At 44.5% G+C, this 12573-nt stretch overlaps 12 non-coding genes across 12 annotated transcripts; 7 read left to right on the top strand and 5 right to left on the bottom strand.

Annotated features, from left to right (window-relative positions):
• Positions 1–113: 113 nt before the first annotated feature.
• trnad-guc (transfer RNA aspartic acid (anticodon GUC)) lies at positions 114–185 on the top strand. The gene has a single exon. It is a non-coding gene; the product is annotated as a tRNA-Asp (tRNA).
• Positions 186–1212: 1027 nt separating this feature from the next.
• trnad-guc (transfer RNA aspartic acid (anticodon GUC)) lies at positions 1213–1284 on the top strand. The gene has a single exon. It is a non-coding gene; the product is annotated as a tRNA-Asp (tRNA).
• A 1027-nt stretch (positions 1285–2311) lies between these two features.
• trnad-guc (transfer RNA aspartic acid (anticodon GUC)) lies at positions 2312–2383 on the top strand. The gene has a single exon. It is a non-coding gene; the product is annotated as a tRNA-Asp (tRNA).
• Positions 2384–3188: 805 nt separating this feature from the next.
• trnag-gcc (transfer RNA glycine (anticodon GCC)) lies at positions 3189–3259 on the bottom strand. The gene has a single exon. It is a non-coding gene; the product is annotated as a tRNA-Gly (tRNA).
• A 1254-nt stretch (positions 3260–4513) lies between these two features.
• On the top strand, positions 4514–4585 carry trnad-guc (transfer RNA aspartic acid (anticodon GUC)). The gene has a single exon. It is a non-coding gene; the product is annotated as a tRNA-Asp (tRNA).
• Positions 4586–5390: 805 nt separating this feature from the next.
• Positions 5391–5461, bottom strand: trnag-gcc (transfer RNA glycine (anticodon GCC)). The gene has a single exon. It is a non-coding gene; the product is annotated as a tRNA-Gly (tRNA).
• Positions 5462–6714: 1253 nt separating this feature from the next.
• trnad-guc (transfer RNA aspartic acid (anticodon GUC)) lies at positions 6715–6786 on the top strand. The gene has a single exon. It is a non-coding gene; the product is annotated as a tRNA-Asp (tRNA).
• An 805-nt stretch (positions 6787–7591) lies between these two features.
• On the bottom strand, positions 7592–7661 carry trnag-gcc (transfer RNA glycine (anticodon GCC)). The gene has a single exon. It is a non-coding gene; the product is annotated as a tRNA-Gly (tRNA).
• Positions 7662–8914: 1253 nt separating this feature from the next.
• Positions 8915–8986, top strand: trnad-guc (transfer RNA aspartic acid (anticodon GUC)). The gene has a single exon. It is a non-coding gene; the product is annotated as a tRNA-Asp (tRNA).
• Positions 8987–9791: 805 nt separating this feature from the next.
• trnag-gcc (transfer RNA glycine (anticodon GCC)) lies at positions 9792–9862 on the bottom strand. Its single transcript has one exon. It is a non-coding gene; the product is annotated as a tRNA-Gly (tRNA).
• A 1253-nt stretch (positions 9863–11115) lies between these two features.
• trnad-guc (transfer RNA aspartic acid (anticodon GUC)) lies at positions 11116–11187 on the top strand. Its single transcript has one exon. It is a non-coding gene; the product is annotated as a tRNA-Asp (tRNA).
• An 805-nt stretch (positions 11188–11992) lies between these two features.
• Positions 11993–12063, bottom strand: trnag-gcc (transfer RNA glycine (anticodon GCC)). Its single transcript has one exon. It is a non-coding gene; the product is annotated as a tRNA-Gly (tRNA).
• Between the last annotated feature and the right edge of the window lie 510 nt (positions 12064–12573).

Raw genomic sequence — 12573 nt, 5'->3', positions numbered from 1 at the left:
AGTCACAAGTTGTACAAATAACACTTTTTGGACCATGCATGTTGCCAATCATGCAAAGCCAGCCAATGACTTTTATACAGCGGGTCAGTGGTTGGCTGATACAGAATGTGAGTTCCTCGTTAGTATAGTGGACAGTATCCCCGCCTGTCACGCGGGAGACCGGGGTTCGATTCCCCGACGGGGAGACCGCAGTTAACTTTAGCTTCATGCATTGAACAAAATGGCCAATTTTGCACTTGACCATCACTTCAACTGCTGCTATTTAACCCCAGGTCTCTTGCGTGGCAGCTGTTGAATGCTACCACTGGCCTACCAACCAGGACACGCTAACCTTTATGGCCTGCACGTATCATGCATGGCACAGTAAAATGTGCAGCCTTCATTTTCTTTTCAGAATAGTTACTTCTACTTGTTTTTCTCATTGTCACTGAGGTCTCTACATGTTTGTAATGGAAGCTTTTTGGATTTTGATACGGCATCTTGTTGGAACTCAATTTAACTGTAAGTCGTTTTGTAAGTTGAACCTGAATGCATAAATCAACATTTTTTTGCTTGCTTTCCACATCAACTGCACCACCGTGTCTTCATTTACACTTATTCGTTGAACTGCAGTGATTGATCATTTGATATGTTTTTAGCTGTCATTTAGGACAGCCATTGGAACACAGGGTTTCTTCCTAATGTGTCGTTTTTCTCAGCATTTCTGTGGTGGAAACCTTTAGGATGTTCAAACCATCTTTACTCATTGCCACAGCTCCAAGGGTAACCAATAAATGCTGTCTGACGACAATTGTTGCACATCATGCAATGCCATCTGTTGGCATAGATGTTTCAAAAGGCCCATTGAAGAATAGGCACATGAAGAGTAAGTGGTCATTGTTCGTATTGGTGAGCGCATCACTGCCTGTCACATGAGAGACTTGGATTATAGATGACTACTAACTTTGATGGATGCATTGGACAGGCCTTGGAATCCTATCCAACAGAGGTTGCATTGGCCGGGAATCGAACCCGGGCCTCCCGCGAGGCAGAAAGGAATTCCTGCAAACATTTAGGGTGAGGTAATTCTGTTTGACAATCAGATTTACCTATCAGTAAAAGTCACAAGTTGTACAAATAACACTTTTTGGACCATGCATGTTGCCAATCATTCAAAGCCAACCAATGACTTTTATATAGCGGGTCAGTGGTTGGCTGATACAGAATGTGAGTTCCTCGTTAGTATAGTGGACAGTATCCCCGCCTGTCACGCGGGAGACCGGGGTTCGATTCCCCGACGGGGAGACCGCAGTAAACTTTAGCTTCATGCATTGAACAAAATAGCCAATTTTGCACTTGACCATCACTTCAACTGCTGCTATTTAACCCCAGGTCTCTTGCGTGGCAGCTGTTGAATGCTACCACTGGCCTACCAACCAGGACACGCTAACCTTTATGGCCTGCACGTATCATGCATGGCACAGTAAAATGTGCAGCCTTCATTTTCTTTTCAGAATAGTTACTTCTACTTGTTTTTCTCATTGTCACTGAGGTCTCTACATGTTTGTAATGGAAGCTTTTTGGATTTTGATACGGCATCTTGTTGGAACTCAATTTAACTGTAAGTCGTTTTGTAAGTTGAACCTGAATGCATAAATCAACATTTTTTTGCTTGCTTTCCACATCAACTGCACCACCGTGTCTTCATTTACACTTATTCGTTGAACTGCAGTGATTGATCATTTGATATGTTTTTAGCTGTCATTTAGGACAGCCATTGGAACACAGGGTTTCTTCCTAATGTGTCGTTTTTCTCAGCATTTCTGTGGTGGAAACCTTTAGGATGTTCAAACCATCTTTACTCATTGCCACAGCTCCAAGGGTAACCAATAAATGCTGTCTGACGACAATTGTTGCACATCATGCAATGCCATCTGTTGGCATAGATGTTTCAAAAGGCCCATTGAAGAATAGGCACATGAAGAGTAAGTGGTCATTGTTCGTATTGGTGAGCGCATCACTGCCTGTCACATGAGAGACTTGGATTATAGATGACTACTAACTTTGATGGATGCATTGGACAGGCCTTGGAATCCTATCCAACAGAGGTTGCATTGGCCGGGAATCGAACCCGGGCCTCCCGCGAGGCAGAAAGGAATTCCTGCAAACATTTAGGGTGAGGTAATTCTGTTTGACAATCAGATTTACCTATCAGTAAAAGTCACAAGTTGTACAAATAACACTTTTTGGACCATGCATGTTGCCAATCATTCAAAGCCAACCAATGACTTTTATATAGCGGGTCAGTGGTTGGCTGATACAGAATGTGAGTTCCTCGTTAGTATAGTGGACAGTATCCCCGCCTGTCACGCGGGAGACCGGGGTTCGATTCCCCGACGGGGAGACCGCAGTAAACTTTAGCTTCATGCACTGAACAAAATAGCCAATTTTGCACTTGACCATCACTTCAACTGCTGCTATTTAACCCCAGGTCTCTTGCGTGGCAGCTGTTGAATGCTACCACTGGCCTACCAACCAGGACACGCTAACCTTTATGGCCTGCACGTATCATGCATGGCACAGTAAAATGTGCAGCCTTCATTTTCTTTTCAGAATAGTTACTTCTACTTGTTTTTCTCATTGTCACTGAGGTCTCTACATGTTTGTAATGGAAGCTTTTTGGATTTTGATACGGCATCTTGTTGGAACTCAATTTAACTGTAAGTCGTTTTGTAAGTCGAACCTGAATGCATAAATCAACATTTTTTTGCTTGCTTTCCACATCAACTGCACCACCGTGTCTTCATTTACACTTATTCGTTGAACTGCAGTGATTGATCATTTGATATGTTTTTAGCTGTCATTTAGGACAGCCATTGGAACACAGGGTTTCTTCCTAATGTGTCGTTTTTCTCAGCATTTCTGTGGTGGAAACCATTAGGATGTTCAAACCATCTTTACTCATTGCCACAGCTCCAAGCGTAACCAATAAATGCTGTCTGACGACAATTGTTGTACATCATGCAATGCCATCTGTTGGCATAGATGTTTCAAAAGGCCCATTGAAGAATAGGCACATGAAGAGTAAGAGGTCATTGTTCGTATTGGTGAGCGCATCACTGCCTGTCACATGAGAGACTTTGATTATAGATTACTACTACTTTTTATGGATGCATTGGACAGGCCTTGGAATCCTATCCAACAGAGGTTGCATTGGCCGGGAATCGAACCCGGGCCTCCCGCGTGGCAGGCGAGAATCCTACCACTGGACCACCAATGCACACAAGCGCATTAGCAATGCCAGTATTCTTGGTGCACAGGACGGTAACATGAGCAGGCTTTTTTTTTTTCTTTTCGGTACTGGACTTCTAGACTTTGGGTTTCACGATTGCTACATTTTCTGCCTGTTAATTTGCTCAGCATTTCTGTGGTGACAACCATGAGGACCTTCAAAGAAGGTTTACCCATTGTAAACGTCACAAGTTGTACAAATAACACTTTTTGGACCATGCATGGGAGTCCAGGACAAGGTCCGGCGGCTATCAGTCCAGCCCTTAACCGGGGCCCGAAACGTCTTTCGTGCGTGGATGGCAAAATCACCACCAGCGTAAAACCACACTGTCAACTGGTTATTAAAAAATTAAAGGGTGCAATTTAATTTAGGTACTCACTCTCTCCCTGAGTGGCAGACTCGCCCTGAGTCCGTGCGCGAGAGCCTGTTAATGGAAGTTCGTCTGCGGAGATAAACAGCCGGCCGATGGGGCAATTCTCAGCCCCCCGGACTTTGATGAGGAAGTGGCGCCACGCAACTCTCTGAAGGCGAACTCCCACTGAAGGTATCTGCTCTCCCGGGTTTCAGCACCAAAAACGTTGGGTAATTTTTATTTGTCCTGTATTACCTCAAAGAAAACTCAGAGCACACACAGAGGGATTAGATTGATAATTTGGTACATTGTAAACAACCTTAAACAGACAAGGAACACATACTTTGCAAAGTGTGAGATACTTTGCAAAGGGTGAGAAGAATCAATCCACACCAGTCGAAAACCAGTTTCCTCTCACCCCGACTCGAAACTCTGGAGTGAATTTATTTGCAAGAACACACACACACACCCATAAATTCCTCAAAAACCCCCTTGGCCTCAGGAGTCCACAGAAGACAAAAGGGATTCTTCAGATAATAGATCAACGAGTCTCTTGGCCAGGGCAAGACGGTGTTCCTGCATAAGAGACTCCCGGTCTGGCCGGTTTGGCCTCCATATAATAGAACAAAAGTGCCTAAAGCATAAAGAAGTTGCTGCAAACATTTAAATGTAAATAAGTACCTCAAGCAGAAAGGAAGCCCTCAGGCAGAAAGGAATTCCTGCAAACATTTAGGGTGAGGTAACTCTGTTTGACAATCAGATTTACCTATCAGTAAAAGTCACAAGTTGTACAAATAACACTTTTTGGACCATGCATGTTGCCAATCATGCAAAGCCAGCCAATGACTTTTATACAGCGGGTCAGTGGTTGGCTGATACAGAATGTGAGTTCCTCGTTAGTATAGTGGAGAGTATCCCCGCCTGTCACGCGGGAGACCGGGGTTCGATTCCCCGACGGGGAGACCGCAGTTACCTTTAGCTTCATGCATTGAACAAAATGGCCAATTTTGCACTTGACCATCACTTCAACTGCTGCTATTTAACCCCAGGTCTCTTGCGTGGCAGCTGTTGAATGCTACCACTGGCCTACCAACCAGGACACGCTAACCTTTATGGCCTGCACGTATCATGCATGGCACAGTAAAATGTGCAGCCTTCATTTTCTTTTCAGAATCGTTACTTCTACTTGTTTTTCTCATTGTCACTGAGGTCTCTACATGTTTGTAATGGAAGCTTTTTGGATTTTGATACGGCATCTTGTTGGAACTCAATTCAACTGTAAGTCGTTTTGTAAGTTGAACCTGAATGCATAAATCAACATTTTTTTGCTTGCTTTCCACATCAACTGCACCACCGTGTCTTCATTTACACTTATTCGTTGAACTGCAGTGATTGATCATTTGATATGTTTTTAGCTGTCATTTAGGACAGCCATTGGAACACAGGGTTTCTTCCTAATGTGTCGTTTTTCTCAGCATTTCTGTGGTGGAAACCATTAGGATGTTCAAACCATCTTTACTCATTGCCACAGCTCCAAGGGTAACCAATAAATGCTGTCTGACGACAATTGTTGTACATCATGCAATGCCATCTGTTGGCATAGATGTTTCAAAAGGCCCATTGAAGAATAGGCACATGAAGAGTAAGAGGTCATTGTTCGTATTGGTGAGCGCATCACTGCCTGTCACATGAGAGACTTTGATTATAGATTACTACTACTTTTTATGGATGCATTGGACAGGCCTTGGAATCCTATCCAACAGAGGTTGCATTGGCCGGGAATCGAACCCGGGCCTCCCGCGTGGCAGGCGAGAATCCTACCACTGGACCACCAATGCACACAAGCGCATTAGCAATGCCAGTATTCTTGGTGCACAGGACTGTAACATGAGCAGGCTTTTTTTTTTCTTTTCGGTACTGGACTTCTAGCCTTTGGGTTTCACGATTGCTACATTTTCTGCCTGTTAATTTGCTCAGCATTTCTGTGGTGACAACCATGAGGACCTTCAAAGAAGGTTTACCCATTGTAAACGTCACAAGTTGTACAAATAACACTTTTTGGACCATGCATGGGAGTCCAGGACAAGGTCCGGCGGCTATCAGTCCAGCCCTTAACCGGGGCCCGAAACGTCTTTCGTGCGTGGATGGCAAAATCACCACCAGCGTAAAACCACACTGTCAACTGGTTATTAAAAAATTAAAGGGTGCAATTTAATTTAGGTACTCACTCTCTCCCTGAGTGGCAGACTCGCCCTGAGTCCGTGCGCGAGAGCCTGTTAATGGAAGTTCGTCTGCGGAGATAAACAGCCGGCCGATGGGGCAATTCTCAGCCCCCCGGACTTTGATGAGGAAGTGGCGCCACGCAACTCTCTGAAGGCGAACTCCCACTGAAGGTATCTGCTCTCCCGGGTTTCAGCACCAAAAACGTTGGGTAATTTTTATTTGTCCTGTATTACCTCAAAGAAAACTCAGAGCACACACAGAGGGATTAGATTGATAATTTGGTACATTGTAAACAACCTTAAACAGACAAGGAACACATACTTTGCAAAGTGTGAGATACTTTGCAAAGGGTGAGAAGAATCAATCCACACCAGTCGAAAACCAGTTTCCTCTCACCCCGACTCGAAACTCTGGAGTGAATTTATTTGCAAGAACACACACACACACCCATAAATTCCTCAAAAACCCCCTTGGCCTCAGGAGTCCACAGAAGACAAAAGGGATTCTTCAGATAATAGATCAACGAGTCTCTTGGCCAGGGCAAGACGGTGTTCCTGCATAAGAGACTCCCGGTCTGGCCGGTTTGGCCTCCATATAATAGAACAAAAGTGCCTAAAGCATAAAGAAGTTGCTGCAAACATTTAAATGTAAATAAGTACCTCAAGCAGAAAGGAAGCCCTCAGGCAGAAAGGAATTCCTGCAAACATTTAGGGTGAGGTAACTCTGTTTGACAATCAGATTTACCTATCAGTAAAAGTCACAAGTTGTACAAATAACACTTTTTGGACCATGCATTTTGCCAATCATGCAAAGCCAGCCAATGACTTTTATACAGCGGGTCAGTGGTTGGCTGATACAGAATGTGAGTTCCTCGTTAGTATAGTGGACAGTATCCCCGCCTGTCACGCGGGAGACCGGGGTTCGATTCCCCGACGGGGAGACCGCAGTTAACTTTAGCTTCATGCATTGAACAAAATGGCCAATTTTGCACTTGACCATCACTTCAACTGCTGCTATTTAACCCCAGGTCTCTTGCGTGGCAGCTGTTGAATGCTACCACTGGCCTACCAACCAGGACACGCTAACCTTTATGGCCTGCACGTATCATGCATGGCACAGTAAAATGTGCAGCCTTCATTTTCTTTTCAGAATAGTTACTTCTACTTGTTTTTCTCATTGTCACTGAGGTCTCTACATGTTTGTAATGGAAGCTTTTTGGATTTTGATACGGCATCTTGTTGGAACTCAATTCAACTGTAAGTCGTTTTGTAAGTTGAACCTGAATGCATAAATCAACATTTTTTAGCTTGCTTTCCACATCAACTGCACCACCGTGTCTTCATATACACTTATTCGTTGAACTGCAGTGATTGATCATTTGATATGTTTTTAGCTGTCATTTAGGACAGCCATTGGAACACAGGGTTTCTTCCTAATGTGTCGTTTTTCTCAGCATTTCTGTGGTGGAAACCATTAGGATGTTCAAACCATCTTTACTCATTGCCACAGCTCCAAGGGTAACCAATAAATGCTGTCTGACGACAGTTGTTGTACATCATGCAATGCCATCTGTTGGCATAGATGTTTCAAAAGGCCCATTGAAGAATAGGCACATGAAGAGTAAGAGGTCATTGTTCGTATTGGTGAGCGCATCACTGCCTGTCACATGAGAGACTTTGATTATAGATTACTACTACTTTTTATGGATGCATTGGACAGGCCTTGGAATCCTATCCAACAGAGGTTGCATTGGCCGGGAATCGAACCCGGGCCTCCCGCGTGGCAGGCGAGGTCCTACCACTGGACCACCAATGCACACAAGCGCATTAGCAATGCCAGTATTCTTGGTGCACAGGACGGTAACATGAGCAGGCTTTTTTTTTTCTTTTCGGTACTGGACTTCTAGCCTTTGGGTTTCACGATTGCTACATTTTCTGCCTGTTAATTTGCTCAGCATTTCTGTGGTGACAACCATGAGGACCTTCAAAGAAGGTTTACCCATTGTAAACGTCACAAGTTGTACAAATAACACTTTTTGGACCATGCATGGGAGTCCAGGACAAGGTCCGGCGGCTATCAGTCCAGCCCTTAACCGGGGCCCGAAACGTCTTTCGTGCGTGGATGGCAAAATCACCACCAGCGTAAAACCACACTGTCAACTGGTTATTAAAAAATTAAAGGGTGCAATTTAATTTAGGTACTCACTCTCTCCCTGAGTGGCAGACTCGCCCTGAGTCCGTGCGCGAGAGCCTGTTAATGGAAGTTCGTCTGCGGAGATAAACAGCCGGCCGATGGGGCAATTCTCAGCCCCCCGGACTTTGATGAGGAAGTGGCGCCACGCAACTCTCTGAAGGCGAACTCCCACTGAAGGTATCTGCTCTCCCGGGTTTCAGCACCAAAAACGTTGGGTAATTTTTATTTGTCCTGTATTACCTCAAAGAAAACTCAGAGCACACACAGAGGGATTAGATTGATAATTTGGTACATTGTAAACAACCTTAAACAGACAAGGAACACATACTTTGCAAAGTGTGAGATACTTTGCAAAGGGTGAGAAGAATCAATCCACACCAGTCGAAAACCAGTTTCCTCTCACCCCGACTCGAAACTCTGGAGTGAATTTATTTGCAAGAACACACACACACACCCATAAATTCCTCAAAAACCCCCTTGGCCTCAGGAGTCCACAGAAGACAAAAGGGATTCTTCAGATAATAGATCAACGAGTCTCTTGGCCAGGGCAAGACGGTGTTCCTGCATAAGAGACTCCCGGTCTGGCCGGTTTGGCCTCCATATAATAGAACAAAAGTGCCTAAAGCATAAAGAAGTTGCTGCAAACATTTAAATGTAAATAAGTACCTCAAGCAGAAAGGAAGCCCTCAGGCAGAAAGGAATTCCTGCAAACATTTAGGGTGAGGTAACTCTGTTTGACAATCAGATTTACCTATCAGTAAAAGTCACAAGTTGTACAAATAACACTTTTTGGACCATGCATGTTGCCAATCATGCAAAGCCAGCCAATGACTTTTATACAGCGGGTCAGTGGTTGGCTGATACAGAATGTGAGTTCCTCGTTAGTATAGTGGAGAGTATCCCCGCCTGTCACGCGGGAGACCGGGGTTCGATTCCCCGACGGGGAGACCGCAGTTACCTTTAGCTTCATGCATTGAACAAAATGGCCAATTTTGCACTTGACCATCACTTCAACTGCTGCTATTTAACCCCAGGTCTCTTGCGTGGCAGCTGTTGAATGCTACCACTGGCCTACCAACCAGGACACGCTAACCTTTATGGCCTGCACGTATCATGCATGGCACAGTAAAATGTGCAGCCTTCATTTTCTTTTCAGAATCGTTACTTCTACTTGTTTTTCTCATTGTCACTGAGGTCTCTACATGTTTGTAATGGAAGCTTTTTGGATTTTGATACGGCATCTTGTTGGAACTCAATTTAACTGTAAGTCGTTTTGTAAGTTGAACCTGAATGCATAAATCAACATTTTTTTGCTTGCTTTCCACATCAACTGCACCACCGTGTCTTCATTTACACTTATTCGTTGAACTGCAGTGATTGATCATTTGATATGTTTTTAGCTGTCATTTAGGACAGCCATTGGAACACAGGGTTTCTTCCTAATGTGTCGTTTTTCTCAGCATTTCTGTGGTGGAAACCATTAGGATGTTCAAACCATCTTTACTCATTGCCACAGCTCCAAGGGTAACCAATAAATGCTGTCTGACGACAATTGTTGTACATCATGCAATGCCATCTGTTGGCATAGATGTTTCAAAAGGCCCATTGAAGAATAGGCACATGAAGAGTAAGAGGTCATTGTTCGTATTGGTGAGCGCATCACTGCCTGTCACATGAGAGACTTTGATTATAGATTACTACTACTTTTTATGGATGCATTGGACAGGCCTTGGAATCCTATCCAACAGAGGTTGCATTGGCCGGGAATCGAACCCGGGCCTCCCGCGTGGCAGGCGAGAATCCTACCACTGGACCACCAATGCACACAAGCGCATTAGCAATGCCAGTATTCTTGGTGCACAGGACTGTAACATGAGCAGGCTTTTTTTTTTCTTTTCGGTACTGGACTTCTAGCCTTTGGGTTTCACGATTGCTACATTTTCTGCCTGTTAATTTGCTCAGCATTTCTGTGGTGACAACCATGAGGACCTTCAAAGAAGGTTTACCCATTGTAAACGTCACAAGTTGTACAAATAACACTTTTTGGACCATGCATGGGAGTCCAGGACAAGGTCCGGCGGCTATCAGTCCAGCCCTTAACCGGGGCCCGAAACGTCTTTCGTGCGTGGATGGCAAAATCACCACCAGCGTAAAACCACACTGTCAACTGGTTATTAAAAAATTAAAGGGTGCAATTTAATTTAGGTACTCACTCTCTCCCTGAGTGGCAGACTCGCCCTGAGTCCGTGCGCGAGAGCCTGTTAATGGAAGTTCGTCTGCGGAGATAAACAGCCGGCCGATGGGGCAATTCTCAGCCCCCCGGACTTTGATGAGGAAGTGGCGCCACGCAACTCTCTGAAGGCGAACTCCCACTGAAGGTATCTGCTCTCCCGGGTTTCAGCACCAAAAACGTTGGGTAATTTTTATTTGTCCTGTATTACCTCAAAGAAAACTCAGAGCACACACAGAGGGATTAGATTGATAATTTGGTACATTGTAAACAACCTTAAACAGACAAGGAACACATACTTTGCAAAGTGTGAGATACTTTGCAAAGGGTGAGAAGAATCAATCCACACCAGTCGAAAACCAGTTTCCTCTCACCCCGACTCGAAACTCTGGAGTGAATTTATTTGCAAGAACACACACACACACCCATAAATTCCTCAAAAACCCCCTTGGCCTCAGGAGTCCACAGAAGACAAAAGGGATTCTTCAGATAATAGATCAACGAGTCTCTTGGCCAGGGCAAGACGGTGTTCCTGCATAAGAGACTCCCGGTCTGGCCGGTTTGGCCTCCATATAATAGAACAAAAGTGCCTAAAGCATAAAGAAGTTGCTGCAAACATTTAAATGTAAATAAGTACCTCAAGCAGAAAGGAAGCCCTCAGGCAGAAAGGAATTCCTGCAAACATTTAGGGTGAGGTAACTCTGTTTGACAATCAGATTTACCTATCAGTAAAAGTCACAAGTTGTACAAATAACACTTTTTGGACCATGCATTTTGCCAATCATGCAAAGCCAGCCAATGACTTTTATACAGCGGGTCAGTGGTTGGCTGATACAGAATGTGAGTTCCTCGTTAGTATAGTGGACAGTATCCCCGCCTGTCACGCGGGAGACCGGGGTTCGATTCCCCGACGGGGAGACCGCAGTTAACTTTAGCTTCATGCATTGAACAAAATGGCCAATTTTGCACTTGACCATCACTTCAACTGCTGCTATTTAACCCCAGGTCTCTTGCGTGGCAGCTGTTGAATGCTACCACTGGCCTACCAACCAGGACACGCTAACCTTTATGGCCTGCACGTATCATGCATGGCACAGTAAAATGTGCAGCCTTCATTTTCTTTTCAGAATAGTTACTTCTACTTGTTTTTCTCATTGTCACTGAGGTCTCTACATGTTTGTAATGGAAGCTTTTTGGATTTTGATACGGCATCTTGTTGGAACTCAATTCAACTGTAAGTCGTTTTGTAAGTTGAACCTGAATGCATAAATCAACATTTTTTAGCTTGCTTTCCACATCAACTGCACCACCGTGTCTTCATTTACACTTATTCGTTGAACTTCAGTGATTGATCATTTGATATGTTTTTAGCTGTCATTTAGGACAGCCATTGGAACACAGGGTTTCTTCCTAATGTGTCGTTTTTCTCAGCATTTCTGTGGTGGAAACCATTAGGATGTTCAAACCATCTTTACTCATTGCCACAGCTCCAAGGGTAACCAATAAATGCTGTCTGACGACAATTGTTGTACATCATGCAATGCCATCTGTTGGCATAGATGTTTCAAAAGGCCCATTGAAGAATAGGCACATGAAGAGTAAGAGGTCATTGTTCGTATTGGTGAGCACATCACTGCCTATCACATGAGAGACTTTGATTATAGATTACTACTACTTTTGATGAATGCATTGGACAGGCCTTGGAATTCTATCCAACAGAGGTTGCATTGGCCAGGAATCGAACCCGGGCCTCCCGCGTGGCAGGCGAGAATCCTACCACTGGACCACCAATGCACACAAGCGCATTAGCAACGCCAGTACTCTTGGTGCACAGGACGGTAACATGAGCAGGCTTTTTTTTTTCTTTTCGGTACTGGACTTCTAGCCTTTGGGTTTCACGATTGCTACATTTTCTGCCTGTTAATTTGCTCAGCATTTCTGTGGTGACAACCATGAGGACCTTCAAAGAAGGTTTACCCATTGTAAACGTCACAAGTTGTACAAATAACACTTTTTGGACCATGCATGGGAGTCCAGGACAAGGTCCGGCGGCTATCAGTCCAGCCCTTAACCGGGGCCCGAAACGTCTTTCGTGCGTGGATGGCAAAATCACCACCAGCGTAAAACCACACTGTCAACTGGTTATTAAAAAATTAAAGGGTGCAATTTAATTTAGGTACTCACTCTCTCCCTGAGTGGCAGACTCGCCCTGAGTCCGTGCGCGAGAGCCTATTAATGGAAGTTCGTCTGCGGAGATAAACAGCCGGCCGATGGGGCAATTCTCAGCCCCCCGGACTTTGATGA

The sequence above is a fragment of the Nothobranchius furzeri genome, chromosome 14, assembly GCF_043380555.1.
Source record: "Nothobranchius furzeri strain GRZ-AD chromosome 14, NfurGRZ-RIMD1, whole genome shotgun sequence".
In the NCBI taxonomy this organism is placed as follows: Eukaryota; Metazoa; Chordata; class Actinopteri; order Cyprinodontiformes; family Nothobranchiidae; genus Nothobranchius; species Nothobranchius furzeri.
The sequence above is the reverse complement of the archived record's forward strand: the minus strand, read 5'-3'. Positions and strand labels throughout refer to the sequence as shown.